At 44.2% G+C, this 16,686-nt stretch overlaps 1 long non-coding RNA gene and 2 pseudogenes across 1 annotated transcript; all 3 read left to right on the top strand.

Annotated features, from left to right (window-relative positions):
- The first annotated feature begins 945 nt into the window (after nucleotides 1-945).
- Nucleotides 946-2,414, top strand: LOC147972702 (noroxomaritidine synthase 2 pseudogene; annotated as a pseudogene).
- A 6,683-nt stretch (nucleotides 2,415-9,097) lies between these two features.
- On the top strand, nucleotides 9,098-11,184 carry LOC125528428 (noroxomaritidine synthase 1 pseudogene; annotated as a pseudogene).
- Nucleotides 11,185-11,230: 46 nt separating this feature from the next.
- On the top strand, nucleotides 11,231-12,771 carry LOC147972701 (uncharacterized). The gene is made up of 3 exons (XR_015603488.1): nucleotides 11,231-11,612; nucleotides 11,823-12,071; nucleotides 12,266-12,771. It is a non-coding gene; the product is annotated as an uncharacterized LOC147972701 (long non-coding RNA).
- Nucleotides 12,772-16,686: the final 3,915 nt, after the last annotated feature.

Here is a 16,686-nt window from a genome sequence, read left to right as displayed (position 1 = left end):
TTACAATGTTCCTAGAAATGAACATGGATATGTAGTAGCATTTGGTTCTGTTAATAAGGCACTGAATAAATTGAGAATTCACTTATTTCAGTTTGGTATTTGGTTTGATATTCGGTTTCAAGTTTATTATGCCCACCCCCAGTGGATTCACTTCCATATAACCACCCTTAAGTAGTAGTTAATTATTTCCTACCTAGATGATCATCGCAGACTGGATCAACATTCCCAATTTCGCAACATAATATGATGGATTTTATTGCCTGAACTTATACGAAAAATGGTATGTTTTCGGTATGGTCTGCTTACTCTCTGGAGTGGAACTATCAGTATGGGCGCAAACTAAAATTTTCCAGTGGGATGGGATGGAGCATGCCTACCCTATATGGTGTCAGATATGGAAGTTATCTTGTCCGGCTGAAGTCAATTTTTTTATGGCGGACACTACATGGCACTCTCCCATGTCGGACAACACTCACTAATAGACACATGAAGGTCTTGCCCTCATGCCCTACCTGCTCTCAGGGTGTAGAAGATACGAAGCACTTGCTTTTCCTATGTAGAAATGCGAAGGAGGTTTGGAAAAGGTTAGGGTTGGATATGATTATTGAGAGAGCTTGTGAGATTGATCGTGCTGGAGAGGCAACATCGGAATACCTATTACTCCTTCCAGATCAAGCCTTGCGCATTATGGGGCATGAAAATGATAGAGAAATGATAGCTATCTCAGTTTGGTATATATGGTGGGAAAGATGGAAATTAGTGCACCAGGAATTAACTCAAAATGTGACTCAGATCTCAATGGGGATCATAGCTCTTACATATAATTTTGTAAATGCATCATCTTCAAAGGCGTCCATGAAAAAGGGGGGTTGGAAATGTCCTCCTAGGGGATTTGTGAAACTCAATGTTGACGCCTCTTTTGACCTTGACTTGCTGAAGGGTACGATGGGGGCAGTATTGAGAGACGACAAGGGTAGATTTATTGCAGGAGGGAATGGAAAGATAGACTACTGCGCGGATGTTATCATGGCGGAGGCCTTAGCTATCAAATTTGGCCTAAATTTAGCGCAAAGGGCGGGATGTAATCGCCTAAACATCAACTCTGAAAATCTAGAGGTGATTGAGACCATGCAGGACGGAGGACAGTTGGCGGGAGTGGCTGCGGCAATCTTCGATGACTGCTATCACTATGCTTGTGATTTTATCATGACTAAATTCGAATATTGTAATAGAGAGGCTAATAAAGTAGCACATGAACTTGCTAGATTAGCTAGATTTTTTTCGACTTCGGATTGGTTTAAGGAGCCTATTAGTGAAATTGTAACGTTTCTTACAAACGATGTATTGGTTATTGCTAATGACTAAAATTTCGTTTTAATTCAAAAAAAACATTCACAAGGAAGGATGGAGACAATGGATATAAAGTAATAGGCATCCTTCTTTGCCTGCTACCGGCACACGATCACGATGGATATAAATATATGTCGTGATAAGATAATCGGTGGAAATAAATATACTGATGGACTTTTGGAACCACTTGGTTATGAATCACTTGGTACTTGCGAAACGTGCCTCATGGGAAAGATGACTAAAACGCTGTTCACCGGAACTATGGAGCGAGCAACAGATTTGTTGGAAATCATACATACAGATGTATGTGGTCCGATGAATATTGAGGATCTTCCTACATAAATGACCCAGACTACATAGACAATGACTTGCTCCATGCGGTGCTCCTCAGCTTCATGCTTGCTGGGCGGGACATGATTGGTACCACTCTACCCTGGGTCTTCTACAACCTCGCCCAGAACCCTGGCATTGTATCAATTATCCGCAGTCAACTCTCACCCATTGCATCGCACAAAGTACCCGCGAGTACGGGTGCCATGATGATCTTTGAACCAGAGGATACAAAACCTCTGGTCTATCTCAGAGCTGCATTGTATGAGACTCTTAGGTTGTACCCATCGGCACCTATTGAGCGCAAGACAGTGGCTGATGCTGATATCATGCCGAGTGGCCATGAGGTGAAGCCGGGGACACCATCCTTATTTCTCTCCACTCCATGGGGAGATTGGAAGACCTATGGGGTAAAGACTGCCTTGACTATAACCCAAATAGGTGGTTGTCAAAGGATGGCAACACCCAGAGGTACGTACCATCTCACAAGTTCTTGGCCTTCAACTCAGGCTCGAGGATCTGCCCTGGCAAGGAGATTGCGGTTATGCAGATGAAGACCATCGTTGCGACTGTGTTGTGGAACTTTGATGTCGAGGTGGTGGAAGGGTAGATCATCCAGCCTAAGCCATCTTGTATACTACAGATGAAAAATGGATTTATAGTTAAACTGAGGAAGCGAGAATTGTAACATTACACAATCCTTGTGTTTAAACTTACTTAAGGGTCCTGCATGGTTCTTCCTAGGCCTGGAATCTCAGTATTGTATTTATATACATGGATTGCTATTAATTTGATAAAATAATAAGGACATATGTTTAAATTTATATCTATTATTTGCATATATTTTCTGTTGAGTCGGGGACGAGGATGAGGATCGAAGGATAGCTTGCCTCGGAAGCATTTTCTGTCTCTCTTGGACGGAGGAGTGGGCATAGTTGGTCTGGTTGTGGATGTGCTTTGTATTTTGTCTTGTTGATGCACTCATGGTTTCTACTTAGAATCAATCGAGAGGCCATACCTAGATTATTAGCATTTTTTTGATTGAGTTGTATGTAATAAGACAGGTTTAGGTCGCTATTCAAGTTGAGTGAATGAATGCGCCCCAGCTCCATGAACATTCGTCCTCATTGAGCCCACCAATCTACTCCACTGGTACCACGTTTTAGACATTAGCAATGAGACACACACACACACACACAGACGAAGCCATCTAATGTATGGCAAGAACAAATGTTATACAGTTGGCTTTGATATATGGGACCTTTTGATAGTTTGTTTATCACTTTTGGATACTAATTATTTTCTAAGGAAATGTCATTATCGCATGTGGAATCAACATCTGTTTTGACGGAGAGTCACAAAGGATATACATTTCTTTCTTCTGTTGCTATCGACCTACGACCACCTTGGTCTTAAATATACACCACGATCAAAGTTTTAAATAGCGGCATAAGCGTTAGCAGATAAATGGGTGCTATAGTGCCGAGATAGCGTGCTATATATTTAAAATTATGACCAATATACATAATAATATGGATCACCATGAAATAAATATGAATCGCAATAAATAATAAGTAATAATAACATCAACAGCAAAATATCTTTCTTTGCTGCTTCTATGACCGGGTAACAAGCGAGAAATGAGCACTCTATATTTTAACCATCACGGTCATAGATCCTTGCGCGTGTGGCCATCCGGTGGCATGTGACGTCGTGGTTGTGTACCATGTCGGTGGCCAGGTTGACCGGTGATGCCCATGTCATGTGGCTTAGTTTGTAATGGTTTTAGCCCGATTTTCTGTCAATTAACTAGGCAATTCTCTTCTCCTTAATAAATGAAAATGGCAAATCTTTTGCCTTGTTTCAAAAAGTTAAGTAAAGACTCAAAGTAACATGCCCACATGTAGATATTATTTCCTAATTAAATAGATATTCCTTGCATGTTGAATAAACATTCGAGTGGGAGGAGGGTCACAATCAATAGGATATTTATTTACCGAAAAAGGCTTTCTCCCTACTTTATATATAAAGCACCATTCAACATCACCCAGTACAAACTCACGCCCACACAACACACACACACACACACACACACACACCCAAGGCAAGATACATAGGCGCTGAGCGCAGCAACACCATCCCTAGCACTACGCGAAGAGGTGAAACCACATATGACGAACCGTGGGCTCCAAGGCGGCGCCTTCATGAAGGGGACGACACCAGAGCGCCACCAGCGCCCGATCCGAGGATCAGAGTTTCCCCGGAGCAACACGAAGGGCAAAGAGAGCCGCGACGACGCCTTCAAGAAGGGAACGAGTCCGCCGTCGCCGGTGCATCCAAAGAAAGAGCAGGTTTTCACCCCGACCATCATTCACCGCCGCCGAAAGCCACAGCCCGGTTACCACGCCGCCCACACGGCCATGGAAACTAGGCAGCATCAAGCCACAGGCTCTACCCAAGAGCCCCGCGGAGCCACCGTCAGGGCCGCCACCCCGACATCCAAGACCTTGGCACCTCCTCACACGAGATCAGCCGCTACCCCGACCAAAGACACGAGCGGAAAGGACCCGCCTTTTGCACCCACGGGTTGCCCCCAGTGCCGAGACCCAATAGGCTGGCCAAGGTTGGCCTCCATCACCCCGTCCTCGGCACCGGGCACGAGACGAGCTTAATCCTGCTGCCGGGCGCGAGACGAGCATGGTTCTGCTGCCGGGCGCGAGACGGGTGATACATCTCCAACGTATCTACTTTTCCAAACACTTTGGCCCTTGTTTTGGACTCTAACTTGCATGATTTGAATGGAACTAACCCGGACTGACGATGTTTTCAGCAGAATTACCATGGTGTTATTTATGTGCAGGAGCAAACATTCTCGGAATGACCTGAAACTTCACGGAGACACTTTTCAGAAAATAAGAAAAATACCTGCCAAAGATGAAGGCCAGGGGGCCCACCACCTTGCCACGAGGGTGGCGGCGCCCCCCCCCCCCCCACCTCATGGGCCCCCTGTTGCCTCTCCGACTCCAACTCCACCTCCATATATTGAGTTTCGGGGAGAAAAAAATCAGGGAGAAGAAATCATCGCATTTTACGATACGGAGCCGCCGCCAAGCCCTAAAACCTCTCGGGAGGGCTGATCTGGAGTCCGTTCGGGGCTTCGGAGAGGGGAATCCGTCGCCATCGTCATCATCAACCATCCTCCATCACCAATTTCATGATGCTCACCACCGTGCTTGAGTAATTCCATCGTAGGCTTGCTGGACGGTGATGGGTTGGATGGGATCTATCATGTAATCTAGTTAGTTTTGTTAGGGTTTAATCCCTAGTGTCCACTATGTTCTGAGATTGATGTTGCTATGACTTTGCTATGCTTAATGCTTGTCACTAGGGCCCGAGTGCCATGATTTCAGATCTGAACCTATTATGTTTTCATCAATATATGAGTGTTCTTGATCCTATCTTGCAAGTCTATAGTCACCTATTATATGTTATGATCCGTTAACCCCGAAGTGACAATAATCGGGATACTTACCGGTGATGACCGTAGTTTGAGGAGTTCATGCATTCACTATGTGTTAATGCTTTGTTCCGGTTCTCTATTGAAAGGAGGCCTTAATATCCCTTAGTTTCCGTAAGGACCCCGCTGCCACGGGAGGGTAGGACAAAAGATGTCATGCAAGTTCTTTTCCATAAGCACGTATGACTATGTTTGGAATACATGCCTACATTATATCAACGAACTGGAGCTAGTTCTGTATCACCCTAGGTTATGACCGTTACATGATGAACCGCATCCTGCATAATTCTCCATCACCAATCAATTGCCTATGAGCTTTCCATATATTGTTCTTCGCTTATTTACTTTTCCGTTGCTATTGCTATCATCACTACAAAATACCAACAACATTACTTTTACTACTGTTACCTTTTGCTACCGTTACCACTACCATCATATTACTTTGCTACTAAACACTTTGCTGCAGATATTAAGTTTCCAGGTGTGGTTGAATTGAAATCTCAGCTACTAATACTTGAGAATATTCTTTGGCTCCCCTTGTGTCGAATCAATAAATTTGGGTTGAATACTCTACCCTCGAAAATTGTTGTGATCCCCTATACTTGTGGGTTATCAACGGGCTCGGTCCTGCTGCTGGGCGCGAGACAAGGTCAGTCCTGCTGTAGGGTGCGAGACAAGATCGGTCCTACTACCGGGTGCGAGACGAGTGATGGACCGTCACTGGGGGAGGGCCAACCATCGGGGAAGATAGTGGACGGACGCCCAAAGATAAGGGTCGAAGGTCCACACAGGCCGCACACCGATGGGCCGACGCCGGATAAGCCCAGCCGCCGCCGTGAATGACCCGGACCACAGCCATGAGCCACCACCTCGAGGAGGAGACGATCATGGCAAACCACCACCGCGCAGCCGCCACCACCTACCAATGCAGGGCGACCGCCCGCGTCCCGAGCCGCCCACGAACCGCGCCGTTACAGGGCCGAGCAAGCAAGCCAGCCGCCCACTGCCCGCTTGGATGCGCACCAACCACCGCCACACCTCCATGCCCCTGTTGGCCACAACCCTCGCCGCCGGACGGGCCGCCAGCGCCAGATCCGGCCAGATGAGACTGGGATCACCCTGCACGAACCACCCGAAGGACGAAACTCCGCCTCCCCCGCACAGCCGTCGCGGCACCGACGAGCGCCCATGCCACCAGCGTCGCGACCCGCAGCCCCGCCACCGCGTCCTACACACAGCGACGCGCCACGCTAGATCCACAACACCCCGCACTGCCGGAGACAGACGGGGAGGAGAGAGCCCCCGCCGCCACCCAGGCCAACCAGGCTTCGTCCGGCGGCCCGCGCAGGTGGCGGCGAGGAGGGCGGAGAAGGGCTGAGTCAACGGGCGCCGGGGAAGAAGAGGCCCGCCCGGCCGCCGCGGGGTGGCGGCGCGGACGAGCGGGAGGGCGGAGTCGAGAGACCTCCCTCTCTACAAATATACGATGAAATAAACTCAGGATATTTATTTTCCCTTTTTTTCCCATTCACTTTTGGTTCTAACCAGCCTATGATGGTGACAGACATCAATATATTTCATGATAAATAATAATATGGAGTACGGTCGAAATAAGTATGGATCATGACTACGGATAGGTGCTAATAACTTTGAGAAAAACTTTTCCATCCCCTGCTACTTCATCCGGTAGCAAGGAAGAAGCAAACCCTGATCGAATATCCTTATCTTAAATATAATTACAATGTTCCTAGAAATGAACACGGATATGTAGCAGCATTTGGTTCTCTTAATAAGGCACTGAATAAATTGAGAATTCACTTATTTCAGTTTGGTATTTGGTTCGATATTCGGTTTCAAGTTTATTATGCCCACCCCAGTGGATTCGCTTCCATATAAGCACCCTTAAGTAGTAGTTAATTATTTCCTACCTAGATGATCATCGCAGACTGGATCAACATTCCCAATTTCGCAACATAATATGACGGATTTTATTGCCTGGAGTTATACGAAAAATGGTATATTTTCGGTACGGTCTGCTTACTCTATGGAGTGGAACTATCAGTATGGGAGCAAACTAAAATTTTCCAATGGGATGGAACGGAGCACACTTACCCTATATGGTGTCAGATATGGAAGTTATCTTGTCCGGCTGAAGTCAAATTTTTTTATGGCGGACACTACATGGCACTCTCCCATGTCGGACAACACTCACTAATAGACACATGAAGGTCTTGCCCTCTTGCCCTACCTGCTTTCAGGGTGTAGAAGATACGAAGCACTTGCTTTTCCTATGTAGAAAAGCGAAGGAGGTTTGGAAAAGGTTAGGGTTGGATATGATTATTGAGAGAGCTTGTGATATTGATCGTGCTGGAGAGGCAACATTGGAATACCTATTACTCCTTCCAGATCAAGCCTTGCGCATTATGGGGCATGAAAATCATAGAGAAATGTTAGCTATCTCAGTTTGGTATATATGGTGGGAAAGACGGAAATTAGTGCACCAGGAATTAACTCAAAATGTGACTCGGATCTCTATGGGGATCATAGCTCTTACATATAATTTTGTAAATGCATCATCTTCAAAGGCGTCCATGAAAAAGGGGGGTTGGAAATGTCCTCCTAGGGGATTTGTGAAACTCAATGTTGACGCCTCTTTTGACCTTGACTTGCTGAAGGGTACGATGGGGGCAGTATTGAGAGACGACAAGGGTAGATTTACTGCAGGCGGGAATGGAAAGATAGACTACTGCGCGGATGTTATCATGGCGAAGGCCTTAGCTGTCAAATTTGGCCTAAATTTAGTGCAAAGGGCGGGATGTAATCGTCTAATCATCAACTCTGACAATCTGGAGGTGACTGAGACCATGCAGGACGGAGGACAGTCGGTGGGAGGGGCGGCGGCAATCTTCGATGACTGATATCACTATGCTTGTGATTTTATCATGACTAAATTCGAACATTGTAATAGAGAGGCTAATAAAGTAGCACATGAATTTGCTAGATTAGCTAGATTTTTTTCGACTTCGGATTGGTTTAAGGAGCCTATTAGTGAAATTGTAACGTTTCTTACAAACGATGTATTGGTTATTGCTAATGAATAAAATTTCGTTTTAATTCAAAAAACATTCACAAGGAAGGATGGCGACAATGGATATAAAGTACTAGGCATCCTTCTTCGCCTGCTACCGGCACACGATCACGATGGATACAAATGTCGCAATAAGATAATCGGTGCAAATAAATATGGATACAAAATGGCTAATAAGTGGCAACAGTTCTGACAAAATCATCTTCCTTCACAGCTACTGTGATCCGGTAGCATGGAAGAAGGAACCCATCTATATTTATATACATCATGATCGAACATCCTTGTCTAAATGCAACTGCCGGTTCCCTAGCTAGGAGCAGACACATTTTTGTGTGGAAGAATTAGCTTTGTTAGCTGGCACGTTTTGATTGTTAGCAAAGACTATATGCTACAGCTAACCGTCACGATAGATACCCATTACTAAATAACTAAAAAAGATCCTCGAAGAAAAACGGAAAAGAGTGGTTGGCTACTGATCAACTGCTAATTAAGGATGATTTGGACATTGGTCGACTGTAGAACTCTTCATATAGGAGGTACTAAAACATACAGTATCTTTCTAGTAGGTTAATGATTGATTGGTCCATATCGAAAATCCACCACCAAATTCAATTATTTTATATATTTTTCTTTTTTTTAATTTACTGTTCATCCGGGAGCATATGCTCCCGGGAGCCAAAACGCCCCTCCCGGGTCCATATGCAGTACATGATGCAAAAAGATGTGCACACGACCAACGAGTTTAGATTCAGGGGTCATGTCTATAAATGAAACCATTGACATGTAGTAGTGTGTATCCTCCCACAGTAGTGATAAACAATGTTGATTCCATTCCGTGAGTTGCTCATCTCCACATTCGTGCTACTTGTTCCCATGTACTTGTACTTTAGGTCTCGTAGTAGATCAAAGAACCCAGCAGCTCTCCCCATAAACTGGCCAATAATACACATGTTCCCTTCCTTGCTGGTCAACGTCCACAACTTACTTGACTATTTTACCTTGGTTCTCGCCGGTAACGGCCACAACTTCAGGGCGCATGGCCCACCTGGGACCGGAATGAGGTTCTTCGTTACCTGCGACCCTGCAAACATCCGCCACATCTTCACGACAAACTACACCAACTTCCCCAAGGGCACGGAGTTCGTTGCCATTTTCGACATCATGGGTGACAGCCTCTTCAACGTCGACGGCGCACGAGCTCTTCGTCCACGAGTGAAGATCCATACTGTACTCAGCAGCCCGTGGTTGGTTGCCAGTATGGAGGCTTGCTGCCGCGACAAGGTGGTGAACAACCTTCTCCCGTTGTTTTGCCACATGGCAAGCACCAACCCTCTATTTGACATGCAGGAACTAATGTCGAGGTTTATGTTTGACTTGGCCACTACGACTCTATTTAGCGTGGACCCTGGCCTTCTTTCCACAGACATGCCGCCCATGGACATCGCAGTTGCCATGGATACGGTCATGGAAGTAGGCTTTTTTCAGCACATGATGCCGGCCTCTTGCTGGAAGGTGATGAGGTGGCTAAACATTGGGCCTGAGAGAAAGCTTGGTGCAGCGCACACAGTACTATGAGTGTTCGTCGCAAAGATGATCGAACGGAGGAACATCGACAAAGTACATGTTAGTAATGATGAGGAACAAGAGGGTGTGGATATTCTGTCTTCCTACATCAACGACCCAGACTTCGCCGATTACGACTTTCTCTGTGCGGGGCTCATTGGCCTCATGCTCGCTCTGCGGGACATGGTTCGCACGACCCTGACATGGATCTTCTACAACCTCGCTCAGAACCCTGACATCGTGGCAACTATCCGTAATGAATTGTTACCAATTGCATTACAAAAAGCACCCACGGGTGCGGGTGCCATGGTGATCTTTGAGCCAGAGGAGATCAAGTCTCTGGTCTATCTACGAGCCACCTTGTATGAGACTCTCAGACTCTACCCACCGGCGCCTTTGGAACGCAAGACGGTGGCCACTGAGGATATCATGCCGAGTGGCCACAAGGTGCATGCAGGTGACACAGTCTTTGTTTCCATCTATTCCATGGGAAGAATGAGGGGCGTGTGGGGTGAGGATTGTCTCGACTATAACCCACACAGATGGCTCTCAAAGGACGGCAACACGCTGAGGTATGTACCGTCTCACAAGTTCTTGTCCTTCAACTCAGGTCCGAGGATATGCCCTGGCAAGGACATTGCGGTTATGCAAATGAAGATCATCATCGCCACAGTGTTGTGGAACTTCGATGTGGAGGTATTAGAAGGGCAGAGCATCCGGCCCAAGTCGTCCTATATACTGCAAATGGAAAATGGGCTCATTGTGAAGCTGAAGAAGCGACAAGCATAACACTAGTCTGTTTATCTATAATAAAAGTACCTACATATTCTGCATGACTCTTTCGAGGTTCAGGGCTTCAATATTGTACTTTATATATGTGTCTTGCTGGAGAGGGGCGTTTTGGCGGACGAGCTGCCTGGAGGCCGTAATCCTCGTCGAGCGTCTTAGCATCAGGATGTGTGTCGTTTTCCTTTTGAGCTATATACGTCGGATATTTGAGATAAATACACCGGTGCCATCCTCTCGTGTTCACGATATGTACGTGGGCCTGCGTTTTAGCCGGTGCCTCACGTGAACATGATGTTCTCCCTGGGCGACTTTGAATTTGGCCCACTTCGCGGGCTGGTGTGGATCGAGAGTAAATGTATCTTGTAGGCCCGCTCGATGACCATTACGAGGTTGGGGCGGTGTGCCGGAGATGCGTGTTTGGCCCGTTGACACCTAGCTCGAGCATACCAGAGCAGAGTTGCTTTCGCCATAGATGGCATAGAGTTCTTCTTCGAGGAATCAGACGCAGGGTAAATTTTCCCCTAAATCTCACTTTTTGCCTGATTACGATCGCGGGGGGGGGGGGGGGGGGGGGTGTCCTTAGTTGGGTGGCAGTGGGTTGGATTAGAGTTTTCCCAGCTTTGTTCATCCAAAATCAGATCTGGTTGTGTATTGTTTGTCTGGGCAGGTTGGTCTCTCGTTTGGACGACGTGCTTGTCTTGAGAGACGGCCGTGCGCAGCTCATTGATGATGAGACGAGCGAAATTACTGGTGCCCAAGATGACTTGATTTATTCTGAGCCAGTGTGCCTGGATGGGTACCCTATGGAGGAGGCATTTGTAACGGAGAGGAACTGCAGCTCGTACAATGGTGGTGGCGAAGAGGTAGGGGATTCGTGCGACCCAGGCGCTGGGAGTATTGCCCGTGACACGGTAGCCGAGGTTAGAGAGGAAGACGGCGTGGTCGTGTCAAGACAAAGGGGTCTTGTTGGACCGGGAGGTGATGTTCCTGTTCTTCATATTAAACTTCATTCCATGATATTCGTCAGACATAATTTTGCAGCTGTGTTATGTGAGATTCAGAACAAAACACCTATATTGTTGGTTAGAATGAATCAGCAGCAGAAGCCGGCACAACACAGTCATTGCTTTGCATTGCAAAAAAAATGGCAGCTTATTTCCTGATTTATTGATGTGCCGTCGTTCACAGGGTCAGGACTAGTAAGGCAGCAGATGAGAGGGAGCACAGTTCTAGCAGTGTCTGCCCTCGAGGCTTCGGTTCGTGCCTATGTTGATCAAAACTGCAAATGTTATTAATCCAGCAATTGGAACTAGCTTTGAGTCTCTCGAGGAGGACTATGAGTTCTACAACCTGTACTCTTGGGAAGTTGGTTTTGGTGTCCAATACGTAAAAAGCCGTTTGAATGTACACCGGAAGAAGTGCGTATGCGCCTGTGCGGTGAGTAATCGACAGCAACTTATTTTATCAAAAAGTTTGTGCGGAATGATTCAATCTGTTTTTGTCATATATGTAGTGTGTGTCACATTGGACTGACCATTTTACATCTGCTGCTGGTCTCTGTGCGCATGTGTGTGTGTGTGTGTGTGTGTGTGTGTGTGTGTGTGTGTTTTCTACATGGTAAACCATTGCAGTCTAATGGCCGGTCGAAGATGTGGGTGCAATGCCATGATGCGGCTGCTGAGATCGGATGATTGTGGCTGGTATGTGTGCGAGCACAGGTCAGAGCACAACCATGATCTATCAGCTAACCGTGGGGAGAAATTGCATTGGAAGTCAGCTCGGCACATAGATAGTTACACAAACTAAGAACACAGGTAGCAACACGCCAAAAGTTGACAATCCACAATGAGCATCAGGCGTTTATTGACATTGTTCGTTTGTGGTTTGACGCCATTATAGATGACGTTTTGTTTTTATAAGAACCATTTTGAGACCTTCATTTATGTATTCTACTCCCTTTATCCCACAAAGAAAGACGTTTTTATAAGCTAGTCCTACATTATGGGACAAAGGGAGTACTAGACTGTATGTTTGCTGAATTTGGGGTAGCCATGGCATTAGCAGCTTGTTGCTTTTTCTGGTAGGTCATGATAGATTGTGCTGTGGTTTAAGAAAAAATGACCTTGTTTTTTTCCAATGATATCTTTGTTGATATATGGGCTGTGTCGTCTATCTTTCGACCGAGATGTGGATGACGACGACGCCATATCTATGGTGGTGTTCTTGTTAGCTTTGCTGGATTGCAATGAATAGGGCGGTGTTGTTCTTGGCCGGTATAAATAGATTGTTTTCAAACGGTCTGATCGTGAGCCTAGACGTTCGGCAACAGAACACTGATGTGCAACGGCCCGTGCTGTAATACTATGGGAACATGAGAGCGTGCGCGTGCCCATGTTCGTGAACTGCTCACACAGCATGGACTTGATGGGTGAAATGATGGCTTGTCTGACCAGCCTGGCAGCACTTCGTCGCCTAAATGGAATGACACTGTATGTAAAAAAGAAATACGGTGTGGTATGAGTACCTGACAGCTGAAATACACATAGTAAATGCGACACTGCAGCTGATCTGTACGATGACTGACGATGGAGATTACGAGCTGCATGGAGCTCGGCCTCCAAATGGTATTTTCGTGCTTTGCTGTATGTATACTATCTGTATATTTACGTATATATGCACTATATCCCTCGGGGCTGAGACGCTTGTCTCAACTCGCACTATCTTAGAAAGAACCGTATGCTTGATTTGATACACACAAAACGTATTCTGCATGGAAACACTTTGCTCTTAGCAGCACACTACCGACTCCAGTTCCTATATATTGTTAGGCTCGCGGCAAGACATCGGTGATTCCAATCTTCTATCTATCTATCTATTATATACTTAAAAACGATAGAAAAGTAACAGTAGAGATTCACCGCTCAAAAAGTTAAGAAATATGAACGGACTAGATTAAGGCAACTTGCCGTAGAAAAAAAAGGAAAGCTTGGCAACGCAGCATATGAGTTGGAATTATGCCTAAGTACAAGTCCAACCGGACATCTATTGACATCAGCAAGTCATTATTTTGTACTACTTGAAAAAAAAGTGATGCAGTGCCGGTTTTGACTGGCCAGCCATACAACTTCGGTGTAGAATAGAGTTTTTTAGATCATCACTTCAGTGCAGAATACCGTACCGTAAAGGTGCAATGGTGCAAACAGAAAAGGAAAAAACTTTCCAAACAAAACTGACGAATCAGAGTTTTGTTTCACATGTCACCTACAATAATGTAACCGGAGTCAACCAGGTTCGCACGTGTACGTAGTGAAGGCAAAAGTGGTGCAATCAAGTTCGTAGTATATAAGCTTCCTACAAACTACAAACAATGACATCACTTTGTTGTCATTGGTTAATAATTCATTTGGCTGGCTCATTTGCTTCTTAGCAATATCATAACCACTGGATAAAATTAATTCGTATTACTTCTCAAATAAAAAAGTATACACATGTTTCATCATTCAAAGTAAATAAATATTTGATATTTACATCTCAAATTTCATAATAGCTAAATTTAAAAATAATATTGAAATTAGCATTTGACTAGGATAAAGATGAGCTGAGATATATGTACTTCACAAAATTCATAAATAGCTAAATTATGAAAATTTATTAAATTATTAAAATAGGAGAAAAGTAATGGCTCACAGTAAGCACATAAAAGGAAACAGCTCGGGTTTAAAGTTTGGAAGACACGTACAGATAAATCTATAAGCTGACACATACCATCTAAACACGTACATACAAGGGAACTCATAGTCCCAATCCATCACGTATGAAAAAATTACCAAGCATGTTAAATTAAAACATGTCCGACGTCCAGTCAAAGGGGCAAAACATAGCTGATCATACGGACATGAGCAAGAAGACTCAGACGCGGACGCACGTGGACGTGCTTCAAGTAGATAAGCAAATCACATAAGACAATTTGCTTGCAACTAGGCGCATCACGCATATAAATTTGTTTTCCTTTTTTTTTACGAACAGCATGTGGATTTGTTAAACTTGCCATATGTGAATGCATGCATATATACATTATGGTGGCCTTCGATTGGGCTTCAGCTACAGATTCCCAGATTCTAGACCTTTCAAAATCAGAATCCCAAACAAACACGTGAGATTTTTACGTAAGCAACCACCTCATCCGATATCTCAAGACTTGAGGCAAACCATATAACACAGCCAGTTAACTATTTCCATGGGAATTCAGCGGAAACCCCTGTACTTGACAAGCAAGTGAGGGATTTTTTATCTATTGTTTGATTAAATAAATATGTTAAATATACACCGATAAATACATATCATTAGCATTTTTTGTACATCTCCTACATGAAACCCAAGTAGCGAAATTTCAGAATAAATTTATCAAAAATATTATAGGTTAAACCTAAGAATACAACTATATTTATTTGAAAATATTGAAATTTGACGTTCTCCTACTCAGTGGAAAAATTATATAGAAAGCTATGTTTCTCAAAATGTATTAGAAGTATGTATTTATTTATAATTCGTATGAACACCATAAACAACTACTTTTTAATAATCTATAAAATACAAAAAAATAACTAAGAATTGCATAAAAACTGATAAATTGATTTTACTCCATGTGAGTTCTCTAAATAGCAAAATTATTAAATAGTCATGTGTAGAAATGAATAGGAACGTGAATGTGGAATAATATATAAAATAAATTTCACAATATACTTTACATTTGATAACATTGAATATATAGTGACGAGATATCTAATAACAGAACATGCATCATGTTGGATGTATCAACATGCACATGTTGCTTAAATGTATAAACATGCATAGCGAGAAGGGAGCAAGAAAAGAGGTTGAGAAAATGGAGCAGAGAATCAAAAGAAAATTGTGGCGGGAAATGAGATGGATGGAGGAACATGATTCTGTTTTAGTCCTCTGAAAGAAAATCTTATGGGCTCTAAGGTACAAGAAAGACTAGAAGAAAAATATATAAGAATGAAGAAAATTGCAATTTCACGACAATCTACCTTTGTTCCACACCAATGTTTCTTACCTTTGTTACACACCAATGTTTCTTACAAGCAACTTAATGTATCTTTATTTAGTAAATTCCATTTGTGCACCTGATTTTGATTGAAACTGATAGTGAAAATATTATGGTTACACAGTTCTCAATAATTTAAAATACCCACGTAACAACACTTTAATAATATAAATATGATAGAAAGTAAGACATAAATTTATGATATTTAGCTAATCTAGCCGCGCAAATGCGTGGGTAACCCACTAGTTATATTATTACAAAGATAGTAAAACTCAGCTAGCGATGGCTTTTCCATAGTATTTTAAGTTTGTCAGACGTCCGCTCTCCCGTATGAACACACAAGATTGTCGGGTCGTTACAGTGCTGCGCGTCATGGCCGCCTCAACATATCAAGGCTGCTGCTCTGGGAGCTTGTACATAGCGCTCACTACAAGCACTACAATCAGGTCGCCCGCAGGCGCACACGTCCATACTTCTCCCTCTCGCTGGTAGCCAAGTACGTACTCCCTCGGTCCGGAAATACTTGTCACCAAAATAAATAAAAAGGAATATATCTGGATGTATTTTAGTTCTAGATTCATCCCTTTTTATCCATTTTGATGACAAGTATTTTCGGACGGAGAAAGTATGTTTTGGGAGTTTTCTCCCTTTTTGGATGGGCCGGCCCCATTACCTTCGGCCGCTGACTTCTGTAACGTAGACAAATAGGTATGATTTTGGGGTGTTGTCCTTTTTTTCTACGGCACTAAAAAAACTTAAAAATGTATGCAAATTTGAAAAATGTTCAAAAACTCAGCTAGCTACGACTTCGCATAGTGTTTGAAGTTCATCGGCCGCTGGATCTCCCATGTGAACGCACAGGATTGTTGGCTGGTTACAAAGCTGCGCGTCACTGCCACCTCAACATATCTAGGCCGCTGCTCTGGGAGCTTCTATATAGAACTCGCTAGTAGCGTAGTGCGCATATGTCCAGACATCCCTCTC

The sequence above is a fragment of the Triticum urartu genome, chromosome 5A (assembly GCF_056163025.1).
Source record: "Triticum urartu cultivar PI428250 chromosome 5A, HENAU_Tu73, whole genome shotgun sequence".
In the NCBI taxonomy this organism is placed as follows: domain Eukaryota; kingdom Viridiplantae; phylum Streptophyta; class Magnoliopsida; order Poales; family Poaceae; genus Triticum; species Triticum urartu.
The sequence above is the reverse complement of the archived record's forward strand: the minus strand, read 5'-3'. Positions and strand labels throughout refer to the sequence as shown.